Source organism: Castor canadensis, chromosome 16 (genome assembly GCF_047511655.1).
Source record: "Castor canadensis chromosome 16, mCasCan1.hap1v2, whole genome shotgun sequence".
NCBI classification, from domain to species: domain Eukaryota; kingdom Metazoa; phylum Chordata; class Mammalia; order Rodentia; family Castoridae; genus Castor; species Castor canadensis.
In genome coordinates, this window is record NC_133401.1 from 38,173,793 (window position 1) to 38,201,053 (window position 27,261).

At 46.5% G+C, this 27,261-nt stretch overlaps 1 long non-coding RNA gene across 1 annotated transcript in view; it reads right to left on the minus strand.

Moving 5' to 3' along the window:
* Window positions 1-4,469: 4,469 nt before the first annotated feature.
* Window positions 4,470-27,261, minus strand: part of LOC141418161 (uncharacterized) — a 45,155-nt gene continuing 22,363 nt past the window's right edge. Inside the window, exons 2-4 of the long non-coding RNA XR_012442870.1 lie at window positions 26,238-26,359; window positions 7,764-7,795; window positions 4,470-5,818 (exon numbers count right to left, since the gene is read on the minus strand). This is a non-coding gene — a long non-coding RNA (uncharacterized lncRNA). The remainder of the gene's footprint in view (window positions 5,819-7,763; window positions 7,796-26,237; window positions 26,360-27,261) is intronic.

Here is a 27,261-nt window from a genome sequence, read left to right on the forward strand (position 1 = left end):
GTAAGTAAAAAAAGGTTTATCTTGACTCACAGTTACAGAGGTTTCAGTCCATGGTCACTGGGTTCCATCATTGTGGACCTAGGTTGAGGCAAAACATTATGGTGGGGAGTGTGTGGCAAAGCCAAGAGGCTCACCTTAAGTCAGGTCAGGAAACGGGGTGGTACCATAAAATTTAGCACTGGTGTCTTCTCAGTTCTTGTGTCCAATGAGAGAATTCAGACAAAATGCAAAAATGTAATAAACATGATAGTCAAGTTTATTAGGAAAGGAATTTAGTACAAGATAAAAGGAGGGAGAAATAATTTCCTGCTTCCCGTGCAGGAAATGGGAGTAAAGATTCAAAATGGCAGCCCTCATCTCTAGTCTTATACTTTCCCAGCTGGGGGAATACTCGCTCATATTACACTGCTCATGTCTAACGACCTCTAATCACTACGATAATGAATCTGGGTGCCTAAGATGAGGGCTAAAACAGGCAGATGTCATCCAGGCCTATCAAAACTCAGGGACAATAGGTGTGCTTTAGGACTTCCTTTTGCCAGAAAAGCCTTTCCCTCTAGCCATCCAAGGTGCTTTGCAGCTTTTGTTAAGTCTCAAAGAGGAAGGTCATACAGATAGCACCTTAAGTTTCTCTGTACTTCTAACTAAGACCTAAAAGGAGATGAGCAGCCAAATAGCTGCTCTGGCTTTTCAGTTTTTCCTTTCTCTTTCCAATGTCTGAGTCTGGCCCTTTAAATATTCATTAAGAGATTATAATTCCCCTGTCTTTATGTTGCCTCACCCATCATTAATGGTTAACAGCTACCTTAAGGGTGGAAGAGGCCAAAACAAAATAGAGTCCCCAAGGACATGCCTCCAAAGACCCACTCCCTTCAACTAGGCCCTACCTTCTACAGTTCCCACCACCTCTCAGCAGTCCATTCAATACAAAGCCATCAATGGATGGTCCAATCACTTCCCAAAAGCCCCACCTCTGAACGTAGCTGCATTTTGGCATTGCCTTTGACACATGAGGCTTTGGGGGAATGCTCCAGATCCAAAGTATAACTCTGCTCTTACTCAGTAATCACCTATGACTCCCATTTCCATGTCCACAGCTCACCATGCTGGGCCTCCCCTGGCCGTCTTGATTTCTCTGGTGTGTTTCAGGAAAACTTGGAGAGCCTGTGTTCTTCAATGACCTTTTCCCATCCTTCAGACCCCTTGAAAGAGCTGTGCCAGCAAGGACTTGATTTCTCCAAGCTTCTGCCTCCCCTGGGCTGAGGGCTTTGTCCCTATAGACTGAGGGTGTGACTGTCACTTAGATCCCTGTCTTATTCCCCCTGGACTGAAAACTTGTCACCTTGAGGGTAGGATTGTTTTTCTCCTCTTCACACAGTGCCCAGCACTTAGTAGGTCCACAATTTGTGACATAGTAGTGTTTTTAAGTGCACTGTTGAAAAGTAGCAGAAGGGAAGAAGTAGAAATGACACTTGCTAAGCCTCTTTTTGCTGCCAGGTGTCTTACAGGTGTCATTTCATGACCTCATCAATGACCGTGGAGGTGGTTGTCGTCTCTAATTCACAGGCAAGGGAGTAGGCTCAGAAAGGGGACAGGCCCAAGGTCACACAGCTGGTAACCATCAGATGCAGGTTCAGACCCAGACCCTACCTGGCCTGCTGGGGCATTGGTCCCTGCAAGCCCTATTCAGCAGTGCTGCCTGAGGCCTCTGGCTCCCAGCTAGCCTGGGGTGCCCAGCAGAGGTCTCTGGCCCCAGCCCTGAACAGAGTCTGGAGCGTCCTCACACCTCTGACTCAGACTCCAGTAGTTCAGTGTTGAGCCACAGACAGGGAGACTCAGTAGCCACTTGGGCCCACCCCGAGGGGCTGGCAAGGGGTGGCTTTGCCCTCTATACCCAGGCATTAGGACACAGCCAGTTGCTATTGCACAATTTTTACAATCACATCTCCACCATCAGGGCCTGGGAGGACCTACGGAGCTGTGTCATCTAGGTCAGCCCCCTCATTTGAGAGACAAGGATTCAGAGAGGTTAGGCAACTTGTTCAAGTCACACAGTGTTCAGAACATTGTAACTCAAGTCAGCAGGGTGTGAGCTATGCATTCAAACCTTTGACAGTGTTTATCTGGCAGTGAAGGAGCTCCTTTCATTTTCTTCCCTTTAACTCTGTACAGCTTGAATTGTTTCCAACTAAAATGTGTAAGTTTTGTAACCAAGAGCAAAAGACAAAAAAGGCAACCACATTTAGAGCCATAGTCCTGTTGCTAAAACTAAGTTAGAGGACTAGCAGAGTGGCTAAGTGGTAGCACACCTGCCTAGCAAACATGAGGCTGTGAGTTCAAACCCCAGTATTGCCCCAAAACAAGCAAGCAAACAAAAAAGTTAGAATTAGATGATGTGTGTTAGAATACCAGCTTGCCTGCTTACCAGCTGCATGGCACTGGCAAGTTGCTTCATTTCTCTGAGACTGATTCGTCATTGGGAAAAAGAAGAAGAATATTGATCTGATTGGGCTGATATGAATATCACAAGAATTAGAGACTGGGGAGGAATGCCCACAAGCCGAATCTAGTCCCCTGCTTCTTTTTGTACAAGCCACAAGCTAACACATTTTATATGGTTGGGGGAAAATAGCAAAAGAATCCTCATGTTTTGTGACATGTAAGTTATAAGAAATTCAAATATCAGTGTTTGTAAATAAAGTTTTATTGGCACATAGCCACACCCGTTTATTTGCATATGTCTGTGGCTGCTGTTGAACTAGGGTAAAAGGTAATTAGGTGGAACAAAGACTGTAATACTTACCCAGCCCCTGACATGGGCTCATGGGCACCTTAGAACAATGGCAAGGCTAAGGGCAAGTGTTTAGAAAATTCCATTATTATTTAATATTTATAAAATCTTCCTGAGGATGCATTTGAAAGCAGTACTTGCTTTTATCATGTATTTATTTTATTGTGTGGAAGACACATTTTTCATTTTTTAACATTTCTCTTTCTCTCTCTTTTTTTTTTTTGAAGGCACTGGGGCTTGAACTCGGGTCCTCACACTTGCTAGCTAGACACTGTACCACTAAGTCACTACATCAACCTTTTTTTTGTTTGTTTTGGATATTTTCAAGGTAGGGTCTCGTGAACTATTTGCCTGGGCTGGCTCCGAACTTTGATCCTCTTGATCTCTGCCTCCTGAATAGCCAGGATTACAGGTGTGAGCCACTGATGCCTGCCTCAAGTGGAGTGTGACTTAGAAGTAGGACATGTAGTGATTAATTGACATTATCTCCCTTAATGGTGTATAAGTTAGTGACAAGGCTTAGATCCAGTAAATAAAGTAAAAAGGCCTAGGAAGGAAAAGAATTGAAAGGCTTTACTCACTCAATCCACAACCACCCTGACAGGAAACAGGCTTGTTGACAGGCAAGTAGAGCTTAGGTGCTTAGTGCCAGGGTGGAAACTGGGGGACCAGGAAGGGGGACCTTGCCCAGCCAGAAAGGATGCCTGGAGACAGACAGGCTGCCATGGAATGCAGATGTCTGGAGGAAATACCACTGTGAGGTGGGTCTCCCTTTGCTACCACTTCCTCCTAGAGGCCTCAGCTTCCTCCCTATAAAGTGGGAGCAGTCATAGTCCATAAGACCACCGAGGAGGGAGGGATTCATTTGTCTTGGGAACAATAACCCCAAAAGACTCAATGTGGGAAGCAATCCTCACCAGTGATCACTTCTGTCTCCCTCTAGCCTGGGAGCAGTGAAATGGCTTTTTGCCTTTCTTGGTCCCCAGCACACACCTCAAAGCACCGTTTGTTGGACAAACACGTGAAAAGGAGGCCAGGAGCAGCGGGGCCTCCATGACTCACACAGGCCTCTTCCTGAACCAAGGACATGGTCTGCCAGCAATAGTCCCAAGCCACACCCCAGCCCTCGCTCTGCTGGGGGAACTGACGCCTGCCTCAGGGAGAGATGACAGCTCTCCTCTGGTTTTTTAAACAGAGTATGAATTGAGATACAATTTCCTTTTCATAATTAGAAAACACTTAGTAATTAATGTTGGCTGGAGCAAATGAGGTCATACTTTGTCTATTCCAGTTACTTCCTTATAGAAAGGAAGAAGAAAATTTATTCACAGTGTGTGTAGAACCATAGCCAAAGGAAGACTCAGAGACTATGTGTCCCAGCTTTGCCTTTGTGGGTAAGTTATTTGGGAACAATTCTTATTAGTAATTATTGACAATTTCTATTGAGTACTGCCCGTGAGCCTGGCTCTTCATCAAGTACTTAAAGTACCTGATGATCATGACACTAACCCTGAGAGATAGGGACCTGTACCTCCTCCCTGTGAAGAGATGAGAGAACCAAGGCCCAGAGAGGTTAGCAAACATGTCCAAGGCACACATCAAATTCTCTGTCCCTCTGCTTTCTAAGTCCTTTGTCCTTATCTCTCCAGAGCACACTGGGCGAGGCACAAGCGTGGTGTGTTGCACCATTTCACTGTTTATATCTTGGGATGATAACTTGTAGGGGGCTCCTTCTGGGCTCCAGAAGAAAGGGAAAAGGAGTCATGGCCCAAACTAGGACTTTCTGCTTGGCCTCCCTGACTCACTGAGCCTCGTCTGACAGATGATTCATTCACTGGCTGTGACCTCAATGGGTTTGGCCACAGCTGAGAGTGAAGTCACATCTCCAGCATTCTGGTGCTTTCATGGCTTCTCTGGTCCAACTCCACGGCAGGCAAAAAATGGCTGGGTGGACCTGCTCGGGCTCAGGCCAAGAAGGCACCAAATGCCTGTGTGCTTGCTTCTGGCCTCAGAGGTCATCCCAGGTCCTGTGGGTCCTATATTAATATACAAGGCCATCATAAAAAGTTCCACGGACTGAGAGGTTAAACAGCAGAAATTTCTCATCTCTCATTTCTGGAGGCCAGAAAACTGAGATCAAGGTGTTGGCAGACTTCAGTGCTTCTGAAGTCTTCAGGGAACAGTTGTCCCCTGTGCCTCACCAACTTTCTGATGGCTTGTCTGTTGGCCATCTCTGGCATTCCTTGGCTTATAGATGTCACCTATCTCTCCTTTCTTTCCTTTTTTTCTTTCTATTTGTGTGTGTTGTGTGTGTATGTGCATGTGTGTGTGTGTGTGTGTGTGTGTGTGTGTGCTTCTGGAAATTGAACCCAGGGCCTTTCTTATGCTAGGCAAGTGCCTTATACCCCAGCTCTTGGGGTTTTATTGAGACAGGGTGTCACTCTGTAGCCCAGAATGGCCTCAATCTAGTGATTCTCCTGCCTCCGCCTCCCAACTGCTGGGGTCACAGGCATGGCCACCACACTGGCCCTCTGCTTTCATCTTCACATGGGGCCTGTCTGTGTACAAGTGTCTGTGTCCAAATTTCCCTCTCCATAAGGACACCACTGGTATTGGATAAAGACCACTCTAATGACCTCATCTTAACTTGATTAACTCTATAAAGTCCCTATTTCCAAGTAATGTCACATTCTGAAGTACTGGGCTTAGGGCATCAGCATATCTTTAGGAGAGAACACCCTGGACCCCCACCCATGTTCATGAAGGTGTGTGCTATGGGTATGAGGGAAGACGTGCAGAATCAGGGCCACTACCTGAGAATGTTGAGAGGCGTTGGTGTCCCTTGCTGGCCCTTGTTCCTGCAAAGGATGACTCAATACCACAAACATGTCTATTTGGCCCACTAAATATATTGATTTAACACAGTCCTCGTGACGATGCCAAGGAGCTTGATTTGTTGTATTTTGGCTTTTTCTTGACTTAACTTGATTTTGAAGTTGATATGAAGTAATAAACAATCAAAAATAGCTAGGAAAATGAAAAAAAAAGGGCAGTGAGTGGGAGTAGACCTACAGGTATTAAAATATGCCATTGTGATATTTACATATGTGTTTACAATGTATCTTAATTAGATTTACCCCTCCATCATTCTCCGTCCTCCTCTTCACCCCTAGAAATGGAAATTTTTTTAGTCTATTTAAGATGCAAAATTCAGAAACAATAAGAGAAAAGCTTAATAAAGTCAACTATATAAAAACTAAAGCCAGCTATGGCTGGTGGCTCAGGAGACAGAGAGCAAGAAGATCAAGGTTTGAAACCAGCCAGGACAAATAGTTCACAAGACCCTATCTGAACAAATGCCCAACACAAAACAGGGCTGGCAGAGTGGCTCAAGTGATAGAGGGCCTGCCTAGCAAGCGTGAAACCCTGAGCTCAAAATATAAAAAAGGGCTGAGTTTATAAAACTAGAAAATAGAATGGTTGCTGGCAGGGCTGGGAGGTGGGGGAAGTGGGGAGATTCTGGTTCAAGGGTACAAAGTTTCAGTTATGCAAGATGGGCAAGTTCAGGAGCTCTGATGTGCCACATAGCGACAATAGATAGCAATGATGTTACGTGAAATTCCATACGACAGTGGATCGTGTGTTCTCACCATGTGAGGTGATGTTCTGGTAAGCAGCTTGATTTCAGTAACCATTTCATAATGTATGGGTATACCAAAACAGCTCGTTGTACATCTTACATACATACTATTTTAGGGCTGGGTGTGTATGGCTCGAGGTAGAGCACCTGCCCAGCAAGCATGAGGCTGAGTTCATACTCAGGTACCAAGGGAAAAAAAAAAAAAAACATGTATACTATTTTTATTTGTCAATTATATCTCAAAAAAGCTGGAATGAAAACAAGGGTATGCATAGATGGTATCATCTCGGTATTTCTGTACGTCTGAAATTGTTCATAATAAAATGTGGGGCCCAGTCACATGGCCTCAGGGTGGTCTCAGGAAACATGGAAGTTGTGGGTAAGACAGCAGAGGTTGTTTAGGTGACCCAGTGGTCACTGTGGGCTGGGTCTCTTTCAGCTGCCAGCTCATTAATCCTCACACTGTCCTCACAAGGAGGTGCCCATTTACAGGAAACCAAGGCCTCAGCAACCTGGTAACAGTACCAAATTCAAGACTGTGTAAACCTGTCCTAAATGGTTTTCAGTTCCGAGAGTCGTTAGCATGGCCTAGTCCTGGGAAACTGCTGTCATTTCTTTTGCTAAAGTAGTAGACTGGAGTCGGGCGCTGGTGACTCACGCCTGTAATCCTAGCTACACAAGAAGCAGAAATCAGGAAGGTTTCGGTTCAAAGCCAGCCCAGGCAAATAGTTCATGAGACCCTATCTAAAAAAAAAAAAAAATCACAAAAAAAAGGTTGGCGGAGTGGCTAAAGGTGTAGGCCCTGAGTTCAAATCCCAGTACCACAAAAAAAGTCGTATACTGGTATTATAGCTCAGTTGTAGAACACCTGTTTAGCATGTGCAAGGCCCTGAGTTCGATCCCCAGAACCAAAAAAGAAAAGAGATAAGCAACACACACCCCAGCCTCAATGTCATTGTCCAGCAAGCAGAGAGACACACAGGAAATTCCCTCAGCTCTCAGGAGGCGAGAGCAATGGCAGGAGTTGGCATCAGCTCAGGTGTAGAAGACAGAAAAGGGGAGGGTGGGAGATGAGTGCTTCTGAGGGATGTCATCTTTGCCACAGTCCCCTATCCTCTACTCCTGGCTGAGCTTTGAGCTCACCCCTGCCGGACCCCACTCCCAGTTCTGGGGCAAGATCCAGGTGAGGGAGGGAAGACAAAGAGACCATGTTTCTAAGCCCTGTCTAGAGTCAACATTTTAGTGTGGACATCATTAGTGAACAATAAATGAACACTAAGATAACTAGGAGAGGACTGGGGGAGTGGCTCCAATGGTGGAGTACTTGCTTACCAAGCACAGCGTCCTGAGTCCAAATCCCAGTACTGCCAAAAAAAGAAAGAAAGAAAAGATAATTAGGAGTAACTATAAATAATAGACAAAAATGTATAGAATGAATATATTACTTGTCATACATACGCAGTCATCTCTCAGTGTCTGTGGGGACTGGTTCCAGGACCACCAACAGACACAAAAATCCAAGGATGCTCATGTCCCTTACGTAAAGTAGTATGTGCAGACAGCCTATCAATTCTCCTGTATACTTTAGATCTCCTCTATTCCTGATACAGTGTAAATTCTGTGTAAATAGTTGTTACAGTGCTGTATAGCAAATAATGACAAGAAGCAATCTGTACATGTTCAGTTACGGCTGCAGTTTTCCCCAAATATTTTCCATGTTGGTTTGGCAGTTGATTGAATGTACAGAGCAGAACCCACAGACATGGAGGGCTGGCTGTTTGTATAGAAAGTCCAAATGAGAACTACAAAGCAAGAAAAGACTTAGGGAGTGCAGTGCACAGAAGTGGGGTGTGGAGTGGTTTTCAACTTCAAGCCAGTGTTCTAGGAAAGAAGGCCTTCCTGAGAAGCTGACGTTCAAGGAGACACTGAGTGGGTGAGGAAGTGAGCAGCGGATTATCTGGAGGGGAACATTCCAGACAGACACCTCAGAGCAGGAAGTAGCCCATGGGGCAAGAAGCAGGGAGGAAGCACCCAGCCTAGAAAGGAAGTCAAAGCATCTTTACTCTTGAATAACAAGAATTCTTGGATCCTGTATGTACAAAGTCCTGAAGAATCCAAAAGAAATATACTTCTAGCACTAATAGGTACCACAAGGGCACAGGTTGCATGACCAATAAACAAATTAATTTTGTCACTATAGCTGGGCAGTGAGCAACAGTAAGCGAAATCAAGAAAACGTTCATAATAGCATCCAAAATGGTGAGGCACTTAGGGATAAGTTTAACACAGCAACTGCAGGATTCTATACTAAATATTACAAAGTTTTCCTGGATAAAGGGAGTGGTATTCCATGTCGTTAAGTTGGAAGGCTTCATACTGTTAAGAGTCTATTCTCGGCTGGGTGCCAGTGGCTCATGCCTATAATCCCAGCTACTCAGGAGGTAGCGATCAGGAGGATCACAGTTTAAAACCAGCCCTGGGGAAATAGTTCATGAGACCCTATCTCAAAAAAAACCCATCACAGAAAAGGGCTGGTGGTATGCTTAAGGTGTAAGCCCTGAGTTCACACCCCAGTACCGCAAAAAAATAAAAAAAATAAGATTCTATTCTCCCCAAATTGGCCTCTGGATTCAACACAATTCCTGTCTATCAAAATTCCAACAGACTGTTTGTAGAACTTGACAAGACCATCTTAAAATTTATATGGAAAAACAAAGCTGTGGGACCTTCATTTCCTGATTTCAGAACTTGCTATGCAGCTGCAGTTGCCAAGGCAGCCTGGCCCCCTGGCAAAGAGTTGACCATGGATCAATGGAACAGAACCGAGAGTCCAGAAATAAACCTATATATACATTCATGGCCAATTGATTTTTCACAAAGGTGCAAAGACAGTTCACCAGGGAAAAGGATAACCGGATTAACAAACAGTGTTCGAATAATTGGCTGTCCATCGCAGGCAAAAGGAAGAACTAAGACCCTTACCTCACATCCTACACAAAAAATAACTTGAAATGGGTCCTTGACTTAAATGTCAGAGCTAAAACAATGAAACTTCTGCAAGAACACATGTAGGATAAGGCTTCAAAACTTCAGCCGAGGCAAAGATTTCTTAGGTACAACACAAACACAAGATTTGTAAAAAAGAAAGAAGGTTTTGTACTTAAAATCATCATTAAATGAGTGTATTATCTACATTCATTACAATCATTACTTCACAATTTCTACATATACCAAATAATCACAATATACTCTTTTATATTTGTGTTAATTTTATTTGTCAATTATACCTCACAAATCCACCACTAAGAAAAGAAACAAATTAGGAGAAAATATTTGAGAAAACAAAATTCAAGAAAGGATTTGTATCCAGTATTTTCAGAGAATTTCTACAACTCAGTAAGAAGGCAAAAAATTCCAACCAAAAACTCAGCAAAATAGCTAGACATAGTGTTCACGCCTGTAATCCCAGCTACTCAGGAGGCAGAGATCAGGAGGATCGCATTCGAAGTCAGCTGGGGCAAATAGTTCACAAGACCCTATCTCAAAAAAAAGCCATCACAAAAAAGTGCTGGTGGAGTGGCTTGAGGTGTAGGCCCTGAGTTCAAGCTCTAATACTGGAAAAAAAATCCTAAGCAAAAGAACTACACACCTGTAATCCCAGTACCTGACAGGCTGAGGCAGGAGGTTCTCCAGTTCAAAGCTGGCCTTGACTACATAGTGAATTCCAGGCCAGCCTGGGCTACAAAGAGAGACTCTGTGTCAAAAAATCATAATAATTTAAAAAGTAAACATCCCAGAGACAGTTTAATTCTCCTTCCTCTCGAGGAACCATGAGGACTGGATTTGCTAGTTGATTTATTTCCAGTGTTTCTACAGTACAAATACATGTAACCTTACGTTTTAACCTGCATGTCAGTAATATGCTTTTTCTTTAGTAAACAAATATGCAAGAGATAGTTTTAAAAAATGAGCAAAAGACATGCACAGACATTTTTCCAAAGAAGCTATTCCCACAGCTAACAGTCACGTGAACAGGTGCTCTTCATCACTAGTCATTAGGGAAATGCTGATGAAAGCCACAAGGACCTACTCTTCACACCTATTATAAAGACTATAATCAAAAAACACGTAATGACGAATGTGAGCCAGGTTGCAGAGAAACAGAATCCTCAAATACTGCAGCCTCTTTGAAACAGTTTGGAGAACCCTCAAAAAGTTAAACACAAAATCCCACATGACGCAGACACTCTACTTTTAGGTGTCTACCCAGGAGAAATGAAGGTGCATCCACACACACACTTGTGAGTCAGTGTTCATAGCAGCATTATTTATAATAGCTCCAAATCGAAAATATTCTAGCCAGGTGCCGGTGGCTCATGCCTGTAATCCTATCTACTCAGGAGGCAGAGACCAGGAGGATCACAGTTCAGAGCCAGCCTGGGTAAATAGTTCATGAGACCCTATCTCGAAAAAATGCATCACACAAGAAAAGACAGGGCTGGCAAGTGGTAAGAGTACCTATCTAGCAAGTGTGAGGCCCTGAGTTCAAACCCCAGTGCTTCCAAAAGAAAGAAAGAAAATATCCTAAATGCCCATCCAGTGATGAATTTGACCTATCCATACAGTGGAATACTATTCAGCAATAAAAAGGAACAACACATGGCACCATTATGCATGATCCTCAGAGACATTATTCTAAGTGAAAGAAGCTAGACCCAAGAGACTACATATCATAGCTTCCGCTTCTGTGAAATGTCCAGAAAAGACAAATTCAGAGGGACAGGAAGTAGAATAGTGGCTGCCTAGGGCTGGAGTGGGAATGCTGAATTATATACCTTAATAGGGTGAATTATATAATATTTAAAATATATCACAATAAATCCATTCTTTAAAAATAGATTCAACTCTAACCAGGGTCCAGTGGCTCCGCCTGTAATCTTAACTACTCAGGAGGCAGAGATCAAGAGGATCGAAGTTTGAAGCCAGCCCCTGGCAAATAGTCCACAAGAACCTATCTCGAAGAAATCCATTACACAGAAGGGCTGGTGGAGTGGCTCAAGGTGAAGGCCCTGAGTTCAAGCCCCAGTACCAAATAATAATAATAATAATTACATACATATATATACATATATTCAGCTCAAGTTTCAGTTTTTTATGGTAATATAGTATTTTATTAATTCTGTCCATTAACTAACATGAGAACATTTACAATATTCATGGAACTTAATGTAAGAGAACTTCAATTTACTTTTTTTAATGTCTCAATACTGATAATTAATTTTAAAAATCAAATAATTGTGATCAAAATTATTGTCCAAAACTTACAGGGACAGTGTGTCCACATCAGTGTCAAGATGTCGAGCTGCTAGAGAGCATCTGCTTTCCCTCTCTCTCAGGAACAGCTCTTAACACTGGGATGGCCTCTTCTTGGGGTTTTTCCTGCTATTGGGCTTAAGATCATTTTCTGTGGCTGCATGAATGGGGTTGAGTGGACTGGGTTTGTGTTAATTCTGAATAAAAGTACACAGTTGATTACAACTGCTCAATTTTTTTGAGGCCAACAGGTTAAGCTCAAGATGTTTAGTCAAGATTCGGGAATAAAAGTTCACAGGATATTAAATACAAAGGGAGATTGGGAGTTTAAGAAAAGAACAAAGCCATAAATTGCTCTTTCTGTCAATGGCTACTAAGTTTTCCCCCACTGTCCCTGTGGCTTTAGACAGACTTAGTGTGGGGTTCCCTGCCCAAGCTAGGACCAGGGAGCCAGAGCCACAGAGGGCAAGAGCTCAAGGTTCAATTTGGGTTTCAGTTTACACCCAACCCAGGAGGCCTTCCTAGCTTGGGATTGGCTGAGAGAGTTGCCACCTCTTTGGACGTAGAGGGCTCTCTGTGCGTCAGTCATGATAATATAGCAAAGCCCACTACATAGGATTGGTTTATGGATTGGGCTGTCTGCTTTAGTGTAGTCACCATTCTCAGAGTCCTAGAGCAAAGTCCAGGCTATATGGGACTTTAAGGGTAGCGACATTAATGAGTAACCATGACTGGACAGTCAGAGCCAAGCAGAGACAGAATGACCCTGATGGATTTTATCTCAGTAGTGAGGTCTTTGATTGAGATCTACATTCTTGTGAGACAAAGAAAAAAGAAAGAAAAGGGCTGGGGGCATGGCTCAAGTGGTAAAATGAGTGTGAGGCACTGATTTCAAAGAAAGAAGGGAGGTGGGGAAGGGAGGGGAGGAGGGGAGAGGTTCAAGCCCCACTGCATGTGAATGAGAATCTACTCTGTCAGAGAAGATTGGAGAGGACAGAAGAAGAGAGAAGAGCTAGGTCAATGGAAACCTTGATTGGACAATCCAATGTGTCTGAATGATAAACATAGGTTAATGAGAGAGAGGAGAGAAGGGAGGGAAGGAGAGAGGTAGGGGAGGCCAGTATGGCTGCAGCAGAATGTAGGGAGGTGATGATGATCAGGGTCTCACAGGCCATTGAAAGGACTGGGCCTTTTCTCAAATAAGGTTGGATCCTGGAGGCTATGGGCTCACAGATGACTGGTACCCATTACCGGAATAATAAGACTCGCTTTGTTTGAAGTGTGAGGAGGACAGGAGTTCACAGAGCAAAGTCCTCATAGTAAGCAGCAAGCCAACTAATTAGTGTCACGATCACTATTTTATTCCTTAGTTCCAGAGAGGTGAAGCACTCAAGTCTAGTGGTTGTGGGGAGTCAGGCAAAACAAGCCTGGCCCTGGGTCTGCTCTGGGAAGGCTGCTGGGCAGTAAAGGGCACCCCACCACCTTGCTTCCTTGGCCTCTGAATCTGCTCCTCAGCTGGGATGGGAGCAGCAGGGACACCTTACATGAGGTCATTGAGGCAGGGCCTGAGAAACCTCAGCTGCTCAAGGTCCTTTGCTGGGCAGGTTCTTGGGTTGTTGTTTTGTTTCCTTATTTAATTGCCACCCAACTCTACCCCACCCTCGGCGGCACTAGGGTTTGAACTCAAGCCCTCGAACTTGCTAGGCAGGCGCTTTTACCGCTTGAGCCACTCCACCAGCCCTCTTTTTGTGATGAGTTTTTCGAGATAAGGTCCTATGAAGTATTTGCCTGGGCTGGCTTCAAACCACTGATGCCAGGTTTGTTTAATTGTTTATAATATGCATTTTTATTTGCTATGTTAATTGTATGAAAGGGTAACACTGTAGTGTTTCACACAGGCATATACTGTACATTGGTCCCCTCTATTTCCCCACGTCCACCACAATTTTTTCAAAAGCTTTCAGTGTGACACCTTCATACATAGACGCAATGTCCATCATTTCCCTCTAGCCCCTCCCTCATGCCTCCCCACAGTTCCTCGATTACAGTCATGTTTTTGTATGTGTATAAAAACAGGCTTTTGTTTTTGTGGTATTGGGCTTTGAATTCAGGGCCTCAGGCTTGCTAGGCAGGTGCTCTACCACTTGAGTCACTCTACCAGTCCTTTTATGTGTTAGGTGTTTTTCAAGATAGGGTCTTGTGAAGTATTTGTGTGGACTGGCTTCAAACTGGATCCTCCTGATCTCTGCCTCCTTAGTAGCTAGGATTACAGGTGTGAGCCATCAGTCCCTGATTTTGGGCAGGTACTTGTTGACACTTGTCACAGGCCATAGTGGCTTGAACAATAGGGATACAAGGTGAGCAAGATATACCTCACAGCTCTGAGACACAGATAAACTGACAGACCCACACAAACACACACCCCAACACAGACACACAAACATATACTCATAGACATAGAGACACACACACCAACACAGACACAAACATACACACAAAGACACATAGACACACACTCAGATACACAAATACAGACACACACGGTATATTATTCATAAGCTACCCAACTGTCAAAACTCTACATTCCCAAACAGGGTGAGTGTTTCCAGAATCTTCTGTAGAAATGGACAGAAGAGGTGTGGCCGGGGCTGACTTGCTCTAGGAGGCACTGGTAGGCTCTTCACAGGGGCCATCCCTGGGTCACTGGCCATGGCACCTTGCAGTCTCTCATTCACAGCTCTCTGACTGACAGAGGGGAAATGTGAAGTGCACCCATACCCTAGCCTGACACAGTGATCTTCCCCAGAGGAAAGAGAGACTGTGACATTATGATGACAATAAAGTTATGTCCCTGACCATCCATTTCCCAGATCAAGCAGCACTGTGAAGTTGAAACACAGTCTCCCGGCCAAATTGGCTTCCACCCCCAGAGCACGTGCAGGAGCCCTGCTCCTATCCCAGCCCCAAGGAGGGAGCCCAGAGCATCGCTCCAGCCCCTGCTGCACACTGGGGTCTTCAGGAAGTCCTGCACCTGTGTCCCACTCCCAGAGCTTCTGAGGCAGCGAGCCTGGTGGAGGCTTGGGCTTGGGGATTTTTCTAAATCCTCCCTAGTGTCCTGATGTCCAGTGGGGGCTGAGAACTACTGCCCTCCAGGACCAGCTTTAATGCTCTAGCCTTGGCACTGTGAACTCTAAGCAGGTATCATTTTTAAAATTAATGACACTGAAAATGGTTTGCCAGCTGTTGAAGAAGCCACACATCACTTCCCTTTTCTTTTACCTATTCAAGGGACTGGACACCCATAAATAGACTTGGAAAAGAAAGGTCAATAGAGGAGCCAGTTGGGGAGCTGAAGCCTGCAGATGCTAAGCTGCCAGGTTAAGCCCTCCAAACCCCGTTAAAAGTCCCTGAGCCCCTTTCAGGCTTGGCGGCCTGGGACCCTAGTAGATCAGGATAACTGAGAAGCTGTGGGTTACTAGAGGGGTCAGGATGGAGGTGGGGGTGAGTGTCCTGGCTTCCTTAGCCAGCTGGCTGTGGCGCTCCAGTAGGTCATGGTCATGGAGACAAGTCATCCTGGTGACCTCACCCTGATAGAGCCCCCACCTCTGGGTGTTTCAGAGAGCTCCAGGCAGTGGTGCAGAGGGCTCACCAAGGGCTATATTAGCTAGTACAAAGGCCACTCCGTGCTCAGAGCATTGTGTCAGTGATGACACTGAAGCCAGGTTCAGGGACCTTGGCCACACAGGCCCCTATTTCAGGAGCCCACAGTATTCAAGGGCTCAGCCCCCACTCCACACTGTCCCTAAGCCTTTGTCTCCGGAGTCTCCCTGCTAGGCACCGAGAAGTAGCTCAGGTAATGCCTGTGGTTTAGGTGAGACTCTGGGAAGGTGAAGTCAACAGGAAGTCCCTGGTCCAGCCCAGGCTGCCTGCAGCAGCACCCGTTCCCCACCTGGAAGAACAGGAACTGCTGTCCTGAGGGTGCTCACTCTAGGCCAGGTGCTAAGGGAAGTTGAGGCCTTGCCTACCTGCAGATAGAAGTGTGATTATTTCCCATTCACAGCTGGGTAAAATAACCAGCATCTCCACAAAAGGTGCTGAGCCAAGACTGCTGACCTAAAATGCAGGCCCATGGTGCTGTCAGCACTCCTGACTGGTGTAGGGACCTGGGGCTTTCTCCCTGCCCTGGTCATCTCTCCTCAGGCCCGCCTCGACCATGTTCCTGGGAAGGCCAAGAAGGCAGGCCCAGAGAAAGATCTAGAAAGACAACCACCAGCAGGGCCTCAGCAATTTCATGCATGGGCTGAGCCAAGCTGGGCTGGAGGCCGGGACTCTTGCAAGGGCCAGCCTCTGGGCAGGAAGTCAGGCTGACCTCTAGCCCTCTTGTCCCTGCAGCCAGGACAAATATGTCCCTCCCACCTCCCTCTTTCTTAGAAGTCTTCTCAGCTCTGTACTTCCTGAGGTTCCTACCACGGTGCCAGCAGCCTGCTTAACCATCTTATCCCATTTGTCACGAGGCGACTCAGACCACAGAGCAGAGGGTGGAAGAAGTACAGAGCCCAGTACAAGTGGAAGAGACCACACTCCTGGGGCCCTAGGGACTCTGCTTTAGCTTCACCTCTCACCCTCTGTGCTGAGATAAGCCACTCAGTCCCTCAAAGACTCATGGAATTAACAACAGCAATAGTTTGGAGGGCCTTGATTCCACTCTCAGCCTCATTATGCTGATTGGGAAACAAGGTCTGGTAGGGGCAGGGGCTGGCCAAGTTGCCCAGCAAGCACAGAACAGGAATCAGAATCCCTGAATATGACCCCAGTCACCCTCACCTGGCTGAGCATTCCAAAGAGGCTACCCTGGCACCTCCAGTTCCCAAGAGGAGGCAGATTGTGGACAGGTTGGTTTCTGCCCAGTCAAGGCCACCTGCCCAAGCCCAAGCCTCCCCCAAGCCTGGTCTCACCTCTCTTAGCATCCTAGTAGGCTCAGCCCCTGGCACATGGTAGGGTTTCAAAATGCCTGCTGACTCGTGAGCCCCAACTAAGTGCTAGGCCAAGGGTGAGTTGTCAGCGAGGGGGGTGAGGCAGGCAGGAGAAACTGGAGCAGCAGGCCAGTGTGCAAAGTCACAGGCTCTGGCCACACTGCCTGGGTTCAAGTTCCAGTTCCACCAGGGATTAGCTAACAGGGCCTTCAGAAAGTTCCTTAGCCTCTCTGTGCCTCAGTTTGCTGGGGTCATAGAGGACCCACCTCCCAGGCCTGCCAGGAGGATTAGTGAGATACCCACACTTGGCACAGTCCTCAGCATAGAGTCAGCACCAAACAGTGGCCATTGCTGTTATTTAAGATAGATGTCTCTGAGTCACATGCTTGTACATGTAAGCACATGGGTTCTCATATGGCTGGATGGCCTTTCACAACTGAGCTGTCACCCTGACTCATGGGACAGAGCTTGCTGAAAGGCATTGGTACATCCCGGTTGCTGCTATTAATTCCCTCCAGAACTTTCTAGAGGGAATTATTGCCCTTCATTATTGCCCTGGATAATAATCTCGGGATAATTCCCAGGATTCCTCTGGAGAAAGTGAGGCTTGTGAGTGTTCTCAATTTAAAGGCCCTGGTGCCCTGGTGAAGAAGGGCACCAACAGTCCTGAGTGAAGAAAAACAAGCTTCGATCTTGGCTCTGCCCCCAACATGTGATGATCTCCCTCCAGTTGGGCCTTTTTCTTCTCTGGGCCTCCACACCCCCCTTGGTAATACAAGGAAATGTTCTCAAATAAGATTCTGATACCTGTTGACACTGTTCCAGGAAGGGGGAAGGAGAATAAAGGAGAATGGTGGAAGGGATGAATTCAAGTATGACATATTTGATATGTTGAAAGAATTTTTATAAATGCCCCAATGTACCCCCACCCAGCACAATAATAAAAAATAAAATAATTTTCTGATCTCCATGACCATTTGATGGCTAAGACTGTGATTCTGTTTTTGGGTCAATAGCATCCTTGTCCTCATAAGAGCTAGCATTAATTGAACACCTGCTATATGCTAGAGTCACCTTCTGTCACTGAATGCCACAAACCTCCAACATGTACCTTCTGGGCTGGTACTATGGTCCCCTCATCTAAAACCAGGTACTACGTGATGAGATAACCTCATTCTTCTAGTCAGCAGCCTATGTGATTCCAAGAGCCAGGCCTCTGACCACTAAGCTGTGTCCAAATTGCTAAGCCCTGTGAGGTACGAATTATCTCCATTTAACTGATAATAATAAAAAAATCTGTGGCCCAGAGAGGGGAAGTGAGTCAGTGCATGTCAGGCACCCTGTTTGAGGTGATGGCCCTGAGGATATCCTGCTTGAACTCACTACCTTCTTTTATGCTCACATCTCAGCTGAGCTTTCAAGGAAGTGTGTGTGGGATTTGTGACTCTGGACCACTCCTCAGAATTCCTGTACAGTCACTCTGGGCCTTCCTATGACTGAGGCCTGCCTTCCACATGAGCAGAGCCCTCTTACAGGAGCGGAAAGACACAGCACAGAGACTTGCTCCCCTCTGAGACTTGGGGAAGGGTTATTCCACCAAGGTGACCAGATCGGTGGCTTCACCTTATGTCTTCTTTGCTGCCTGGGACAATTTTGCCAGTTCCACAGGGTGGTTTTCATTTTGCAGGTGAGGAGATTGATGTTGTGTGGTTTATCCAAGTGGGGACACACTGGCTTGTCCCCGTAGGCAAATCATATCATCAAGGATACTTTTTAAAATTCCAGCAGATTGTAGAATTGTGGGCTGTTTTTTCCACTTTTGGGTAAGGAATTTGGACTGTAGGCTGCAGGCCCCGCCTTCAGCTGGGCAGAGAAAGAGGCAGACAGAGAGAGCCTCAATGCTCCTTCCCTGAAAAGCCTGTTCCCTTCAGCTTCAGACTGACTTCCTCTTTTCAGGCCTCCCTTCCTATGCTCACCTGTTCCCCTGGAGCAGAGGAGGAAACTGCAGCCTGTTTCAGAGAAAGGGAGTGCACGAAGTGAAAATCAGAGCCCCTATGAAGGGCTGACTCATTCCCCACCAAGGGACAGCCAGCTAGAGCAGAGGCTGCCTTGTGCCTGGGGAAGACCTGGGCTTTTGTTCCTTCAGGGACCAAAATGAATCATTCATGTCATTAAGTCACAGTGGCCAGTCCCAAACTTTCCCGGGTAGAACCAACCCATGCACCAAAATGAGACCGCTGTCAAGAGGCAGAATGGAAGGCAAAGAGCAGAGCCTCTCCTTACTCTGCGTCCTCAGCTCAGAGCTGGGCAGGCCCTCATTCTCCTTGGTGCCAGGTGGAAGCTGGAGCCAGAAGAGGGAAGGCAAGCTCAGCCTCTTTTGGCAGTCAATCTGCAAGGTAGCTGCCACCTATACACTGTCCTGCTGTTGGGGACACTGTGAAACACACCTGCTCAGCCCTTCATCAATTCAGGGAGCCTCTTGGCAAGCATTGACTGCAATCTACCTTGTGCCTGATACTCAGCACACTGTCCCTATCCCAGACCCTGCCACAGAACAGATGTGGAAACTGAGGCACTGAACTAGGGTACCCTATCAGCTCTCTGGCCCCACAACTTCGCTACTTTTGTTACTTCATTCACAGACACCTATGCTCATCATCGAGCATGGAAAGCCCGTGTCATGGCCCCACCGGGGCTTGTCCTGGAGGCCCTAGGAAGCTCTAGAACTTTCTGAACAAAGCAGCTGGGTTATTTCAGAGGAGGAGCCAGGCTTCCACAAGAAGCAGAAGTCTGGGCCCGTCCTCCGGGGCCTCAGCATTCCAGAAGCCAGATGTGCGAGCCTGACATCACCCGCAAGTATGGCCCTGGTCCAGACTGTGCTCCGCTGGCTTGGACCCTGCTACCCCTTGCTCTCACCTCCCCCTTTCCTCAGCATGAAAGAGACTCAGTGGGGCTGGCAGCTGCCTCTCAGCATCTGGTAGAACATTCCGCCCCAAAGTTGGGCTCCTCTCCCTCCCCAGGGATGGCTGGTGACTCAAATTTCCATCCTCAATGCAGAGCCAGGCACTGGACCTTTCCATGACCACCAGGACTGCCTATATGGCATCAGGATTAAGGACACGAACTGTGACATCAGATGGGCCCAGGTTCAAATCCTCCCGCTGCTGCTTGTTGTCCGTGCAAGTTCAAGCAATTTACTTACCCTCGTGGAGCTCCATTTGTAAATGGAGACCACAGCATATCTTTATTGGAAAAAGTCTCTTCCCTTTTGCTTGCAGCTCTGAAAAATCAACTATTCTGTCCAAAGAGTTGTTCTTTTATATACTTACCGCTCACAATCCAAGGAAAGAGGAAGCTGCTATTAGGTTTTTTTTTTTTTGTCTTTTCTTTTTTGGTGCTGGGATCGAACCCAGGGCCTCACGCATGCTAGGCAAGTGCTGTACCACCGAGCTACATCCCAGCCCTGATATTAGGTTTTTGAAATGGATTAGTAATATTTATACAGACAGTCCTTGACTTATGAGTCCACTTACAACCACAGTGTGAAAGTGCACCCAACCATTCTGCTGTTCGCTTTTAGCACAGAGTTCAATCCAACACTTTATCATAAAACACCGGCTTTGTGCTGGGTGATTGTGCCCAGCTGGGGACCACTGTCAGCGTTCTGAGCACAGTTAAGGCAGACTGGGTGAGGCTAGGAGGGTTGGGAGGTCAGCTGTTATAAATTCATTTTCATTTAACAGTATTTTCAGTCTATGACAGCTTTATTGGGACCTAACTCCATTGCAAGTTGAGCAGCATCTGTACACCACATACTATATAGTAGGAATCGCTTATTACATACTATTAACAGCTTCACTTTATTTTATTTATTTTGCAGTACTGGGGTTTGAACTCAGGGTCTACACCTTGAGCCACCCCACCATCCCTTTTTTGTGAAGGGTTTTTTCAAGCTAGGGCCTCAAGAACTATTTGCTCAAGCTGGCTTCGAACCTCCTGATCTCTGCCTCCTGAGTAGCTGGGATTACAAGCATGAGCCACCAGTGTCCACCTTTATTTTATTATCTATCTATCTATCTGTCTATTTATATATTTATTGGTGGGACTGGGATTTTTAAACTCAGGGCTTTGTGCCTGCACTCTACTGCTAGAGCCCACATGTTCAGTCCATTTTTTGCTCCGGTTATTTTGGAGTTGGGGTCTTGTGAAATATTTGCTTGGGTTGGCCTCAAACCATGATCCTCCTAATCTCAGTCTCTCAAGTATCTAGAATTTCAGGTGTGAGCCACTGGTGCCCAGCAACAGCCTCATTTTAGAGATGAAGACACTGAGGACCAGAGAGGTAAAGTGACTTCCTCAAAGTCATACAGGCAGTAAATGACAGAGTTGATATCCTCACCCGGACTGTCTGGCTTGGGTTCTGGCTCTTCACTATGCTGAGGAAAGTGAAGAGGAAGGGGAAAAGCCCAGGGCAGAGGGAAAGCTGAGGAAAAGTTTGCTGCTGGTGTCACCACTGCCACTGGCTCTCGGTCATTGGGAGGCCTCATGCTTGCCAGTGACAACTGGGATAGGATGCCTGCCCTTCTGGCTAAGTCCTGCAGTCATGAAGCTCCTGAGTTAGAGTTCACTGGTTCACCCCAAACATGGAGTCCCTTGCATGCTTGTGGAATGTTCTTGTCTTGGAGCCTTTGAGGGACAGACTTCTCATCTCTGGGCCTCAACTCCCCATCTGCCAAACAGAGGTGCTTGTCCTCATTCTTAGGGCAGAACAGCGGAGAAGGTGCTCAGTGTGGACTGAGGCTCCATCAACAATACCAGAGCCAGGTTGGTGGCTGACCCTGCTACCCAGGAGGCAAGGTCGGGCTCCAGAGGCCAGCATTTGCCTGATGGACTGCTGTGATCAAAGGCAAAGCCAGTTCTCTAGAGTCAAAGTTCCCAAAGCCAATACGCCATGGTAACAGAAGATCCATCCGAAACAAAGCCTTCCTGTGGAGTTACAGGTGACAGGCTGGGCACAGGATCATTGGGGAAAAGAAAACAAAAAGAAAGCAGAGCCAGCAATTGACAACAGGCTAAACAGCAGTGGAGCAACAATGCATTAGGTGAATGGTCTCTGCATGCCGCCCCTTCCTGGTTTCCTTATCCTCAGACCTTCTCTTCCTCATCCAGTAAGGTCTGCCCTCTCATGTGCCTTGAGAGATTTGGCAGTCGGTCTTGCCCAGGTCTCTCTTCTGTCACTCACTTGCATTCCCTTCTCTGAGGCTGTTGGCATGTTGAGGTCTTTGCTGTCAGGTGCTCTTTCATCAGCACAGGACCATTGCCTTCCAAATATGCCTGCTGTCCCCTCCGAATATGCCTTCTCTCAGGGTACTAGGGAGCTCACCTTCCAGAAGGAGTGAGAGGGAGGACTTCCACCTCCAGCACTAGCCTCTGAGCACAGGGCCTGGACCATAGTGGATACCCATTCACCTGCATCAAGTTCTTCATCTGAAGGTTTTGTCAGCTCAACCCAGAAAAAGTAGTGAAAGGGATCAGCATTCATCCTGAGCTATAAAGATAATTTTTGAAAATTTGCTATATAAGATTTTCAGCTAGAAAACATACCCGATAGATCTTCCAAGCCCTGCCTGACACTTGCTTCTTCAAGATAAATTCATTGAGATTGCTACGGAGCACTTGGTAGTATAAGAAATAAAATTATATAAAGTACCTGTGCCCGTGGCTCACGCCTGTAATCCTAGCTACTCAGGAGACAAAGAGCAGGAGGATCACAGTTCAAAGTTAGCTCCCGGCAAATAGTTCACGAGATCCTATCTCAAAAATACCCAACACAAATAAAAGGGCTGACAGAGTGACTCAAGTGTGAAGCCCTGAGTTCAAACCCCAGGACCACCTAAAAACAAAAACAAAAAAACTCATAAGCAACTGACAGCAAGGAAGAGACAGGAAGTCCTCCGGCTGTGGAACAGGGTCTATGGAACACCAGCTATTTGTTTCCGGATATGAACTGTGTACGGTGCACTAGGGAACAAGTACTTCATAAATTTATAGTCTCAGGCAGAGACTGATGTCAACCCATCACCACAGCAAGAGCCAAGTTCGTTGGCAGAGACCCCCACCCAAAGAGGACCTTTCAAAATACCCATTTGGAGTCCAGCAGCAAGACCAGCATCTCAGCCTCATCACTTCCTTCAAATGACCTTGAATGAGAGACTTAAACTCTCAAAAACCTGGTTTCTTTCTTTCTTTTCTTTTCTTTTTTGCAGTACTGGGGCTTGAACCCAGGGCCTCACATCTTGGGCCACTCCACCAGCCCTTTTTTGGTGATGAGTATTTTCAAGATAGGGTCTCCAGAACTATTTGCCCAGTCTGACTTCGAACTGCCATCCTCCTGATCTCTGCCTCCTGAGTAGCTAAGATTACAGGTGTGAGCCACTGGCACCTGGTTTAAAGGCTCGGTTTCATTGTCTGTAAATTGGAAATAATAATCACTTTCTTCCCAGGGTCCTGGTGAGAATTATAAGAAATGACTCAAGTGACTGGCTAGTATGATTATCATTACAGTGATGATGACAACAACAAATACCAGATGAGTGGTGCGGAGGGTGGGGAGTGGGGGCGGGCCATGGTGATAAAGATGTGGATAATTTTTGGAGGAAGGTGGTTGTCAGTGTTAAGTATTGAAGGAGGGGTTGGATTTCTATACAAGGAAGTGGCAAAGAGTGAATCAGTTCAAAAGTAGAAAAATGAATGATTCAGAAAGCCATTAAAATACAGCAAATGAATCTAAACCAAATGACTGGGTTCCTTAAAAACAGGGCGTTGCAGCACTGCCAAGTGAAGGTCGAGTTAGTCAGGCGGGGGAGGCGGTTACTGGGAAATTTCACCCAGTTCAGCATTATTGAGAAGTTGTGGGTTCCTGGAGCCATTGTGGGTGTTGCACAATCCAGCGGGGTTAAGGTTACCCAAACCCTGGGGCCAGGGAGTGAAAGGGAAGTGCTAGGACAGGATCAATACTTAAAAAAAAAGAAAAGAAAAGAAAAGAAAAATGCTACTTAAAAAGCAGAGCATCCTCAAGGGAAAGTAGTTAAAAGTGTTGGAGTTGCCTGGGCTGATTCACAGGCCAGCAAACATCTGTCCTGGGAAGCCATGACAGAGAACATCTGAAAAGCAGTCTGGGAGTGATCCATTCCTTCTGCTGCATCCTGAAATCCTCTCTGTTCTCCCCATACTCATACTGCAGGGACAATCCACCTGCCCATATGGTGGAACTGGAAAGTTGGGCTCAAATCCCAGCTCTACCATGCTTGCTGTGTGAACTTGGGCAAGTCACCTCATCTCTTTGTGCCTTCATTTGTCATCTAGAAAATGGGGACCACAATAACTACGTCATAGGCTTGATGGTGAAGAATATAGGTGTTCAATCAGTGTTAGTTCCAGAAACTTCTCTCATTGTCTTTCTTTTGGTCTCATCTTCTCCTCTGATATTTCTTGCTGGAGGTGACCATAAATTCTACAGGCAAATAATTGAATATCTCCTGTCTGGTGCCCTCCCAGAAGGCCATTGATTCCTTTGTCACCATAGTAGGTACATTTGTGACAATAAATGTTCTTAGAATAAAGACAAAATTTATGACATGAAGTCAAATGGGACAGTCGGGTACTGATGGCTCACACCTGCAATTCCAGCTATTCAGGAGGCAGCGATCAGGAGGATCATGATTGGAAGCCAGGCCTGGGCAAATAGTTCATGAGACCTTATCTCAAAAATACCCAACACAGAAAAAGGATGGTGGAGTGGCTTAAGGTGTAGACCCTGAGTCCAAAACCCGGTACCACAAAAAAGTAAAATTAAATAAAAATAAAGACAAATGGACAAGGGCCATAGAAGAGATAGAGACAGAGGGTCAAGGAATTGAGAAGAGAGAAGCCAACCTTTATGGAACCCTTCTACGTGCGGGGCATGGAGGGGAATGCTCTGGGTAAGGAGGGGACTGGGGCACAGGCTGGGGGTCTGAAGTCTGTGCAAAGGCCCAGCTCCAGCAAAGAGCAGAGTGCCTGGGGAACAGCTGGTTCTCTTTAAAGTGAATGAGATAGAATAATTTCAGCTAGCACAGGATCAAGCAGAGTAAGTACTCAGCTAGTTACTCAGCTCTTCTTTAGCACAGCATTACATTAGATTGTCCATGAACTTGACCCCTTCTGTGAGCCCTTATTCATAGACTCACTACAGAGGCCTCAGTGGTTTCCCAGGATGAGGGCAGGCTCAAGGTCAGAGGAAGGAGAGATCTGACCTTCAAACAAAGAGAGGCTGCTGTGTGGGACTAGCCAGGGCTCACTTCCTGTTTCATGGAGGCCCGAGTGGTGTCTTCCTCCTTGGGGCAGCACGTTCTGTTCTATTCCCTCCCCCAAACAGAACCTGTTGGTCCAGTCAACCTGCTGACCAGTGCTCAGCTAACGGGAAAGTGCAACTGTACTGCTCCCCAAGTCATCAGCTCCCCCTGACAAGCTTCTCTGGGATTCCATGGGCCTGGGCAGTGAGTGTTTAGAGAAGTAGGGACAGAGTCATCAGTCACAGGCTCTGTGTGGTCACTGTCTGTCAGGACTGCACTGGGTGGCAGGCGGGGAAAGGGGAGGATTGCAGCACTGACGGTGGGAACTGAGCTCTCAGGCATGGAGCTGTCTTTCTGGGTCTGTTACCAGAAGATGGTTACGTCATTGGCTCACTCATGCCCTCAGCAAACATGTATTGAGTGCCAGCTGTGTGCCAGGCACTTTTTTTCAGTTCTTGGGATACTGCAAGGACAGAAACAGCATCCCTGGTTCAGGTGGATAAATAAACACTCACAGTGTCCTCCTACATTATTTGAGTGCCTATTTGATGCCATACCAAGCACCATGCTAGCTAGCATCGTCCCCACTCCCCTCCTGATCATTGTATGGGACACCTTACTATTACCCCATTTTGATAGATCACTCTGTCCTGGGTTAAGAACTTGCCTTAAGGAACCCCAACCCTCTCATCCTTCAGGTGACAGACTCTAGAAAGGCAGTGAATCTAGGTGGGGCTCAGATGGTGACATCTAGCCCAGCCCTCCTCATTCAGTGACCTGACCCTGTGACCTAATAGGTCAGGAATGAAGAGCTGTCATCTTCTGATAACAGTCAGGTCCCACCCACCAAGAGCTCAGAGCGCTCTCCTGGCCCTCACAGGCTTCTGACCTCTTTCCCCAGCACTCTTTAATCATCATTACTCCAGGCATCTGATTACTCATCAGTTTCTCCATTCTTTCACCGATAGAAAATTTCTTCCATTCCTTTTGGGTGAGACCAGCCTTTGAACAGATTGTATTGTAGGTGAGCCTCTCCTCCCCCCTCTGCCTCCCCTCCCCCTGCCTGGAACTCGTTCACTTACTCATGTGAGTCCCACTGTGTGTCAGGTACTTGGGTCAGTAGCCCCCAGGGGGGCCAGAGGAAGAAGCAGGTCCCTACTGTGAGCAGGGACCAGAGGGCACATTACCTTGCCTGCAGGAATCCCGTGACAGTGGACTTCCTCCAGGGTTAGGGTTATCTGGTAGGAGATTCATGAGGGGATGTATGGCCATTGAGGACCTGGATGTCTCCAGCAGTGCACTGCAGAGTCTAAAAGACAAAGGGCCAATGAAAAGGTGAGAGTAGCCAACAAGGGCAAACTCATGAACGAATTCAGTTTATTCACCTAAAATGTGTTGAGCCATACTTTCATCCCAGAAACTTGTAGCTACTTGGAGACATTGCCTCGAAGAAGGATGAGTGAGTTATGTTCCTGCACCTGCTCGAGAGAACAGGTCGCTAGATCTTCAGGAATACTGAGAGCTGTTTGACACCATGTTAGTAGATTGAAGTCTGCTGTGGTGAGCGATTTACACCACAGAGATTGAAAACACTCTAAAGCCCCCCTCCCCGATCCTGCTGCAACAAAAGGCTGGTCGTTGAATATTTGCTGGCACAGATTATGTACAAAGGAAGAAGTGGCAGGGTGTTATATTATAGAGGAATTGACTGGTAGAGAGCAATCAGGGAAGCCTGCTTGGAGGTGAGGACACCTGAGCTGAGATCTAACCAGGAGAAGAACCCAGCTTTGGAAAGGTCGGAGGCAGTGTTAGGGGATGAACTGTGCCCCCTCCGAAATTCATACACTGAAGTGCTAACTCCTGGTACCTCAGTATGTGACTGTACAGATAGGGCCTCGGTCTCTGAGGGATCATTAGAATGGGTCCTAACCCAATGTGTTTAGTGTCCTTATAAGAAGTGGAGAAGGCACTGGAGGCGTGGCTCAAGTGGTAGAGCACCTGCTTTGCAAGTATGAAGTTCTGAGTTCAAATCCTACTCCCACCAAAAGAAAGAAAAGGAGATATCAATGAATTAATTAATTAACAATAAATAATAAAAAATCTTAAAAATCAGGACACCCACGGAGAGCAGTGATGCCCACACAGCGCCATATGTGAGATGGTGGGAAAACAGGTATTTGAGTCCAAGGAAGAAACCTTAGCAGCAACCAA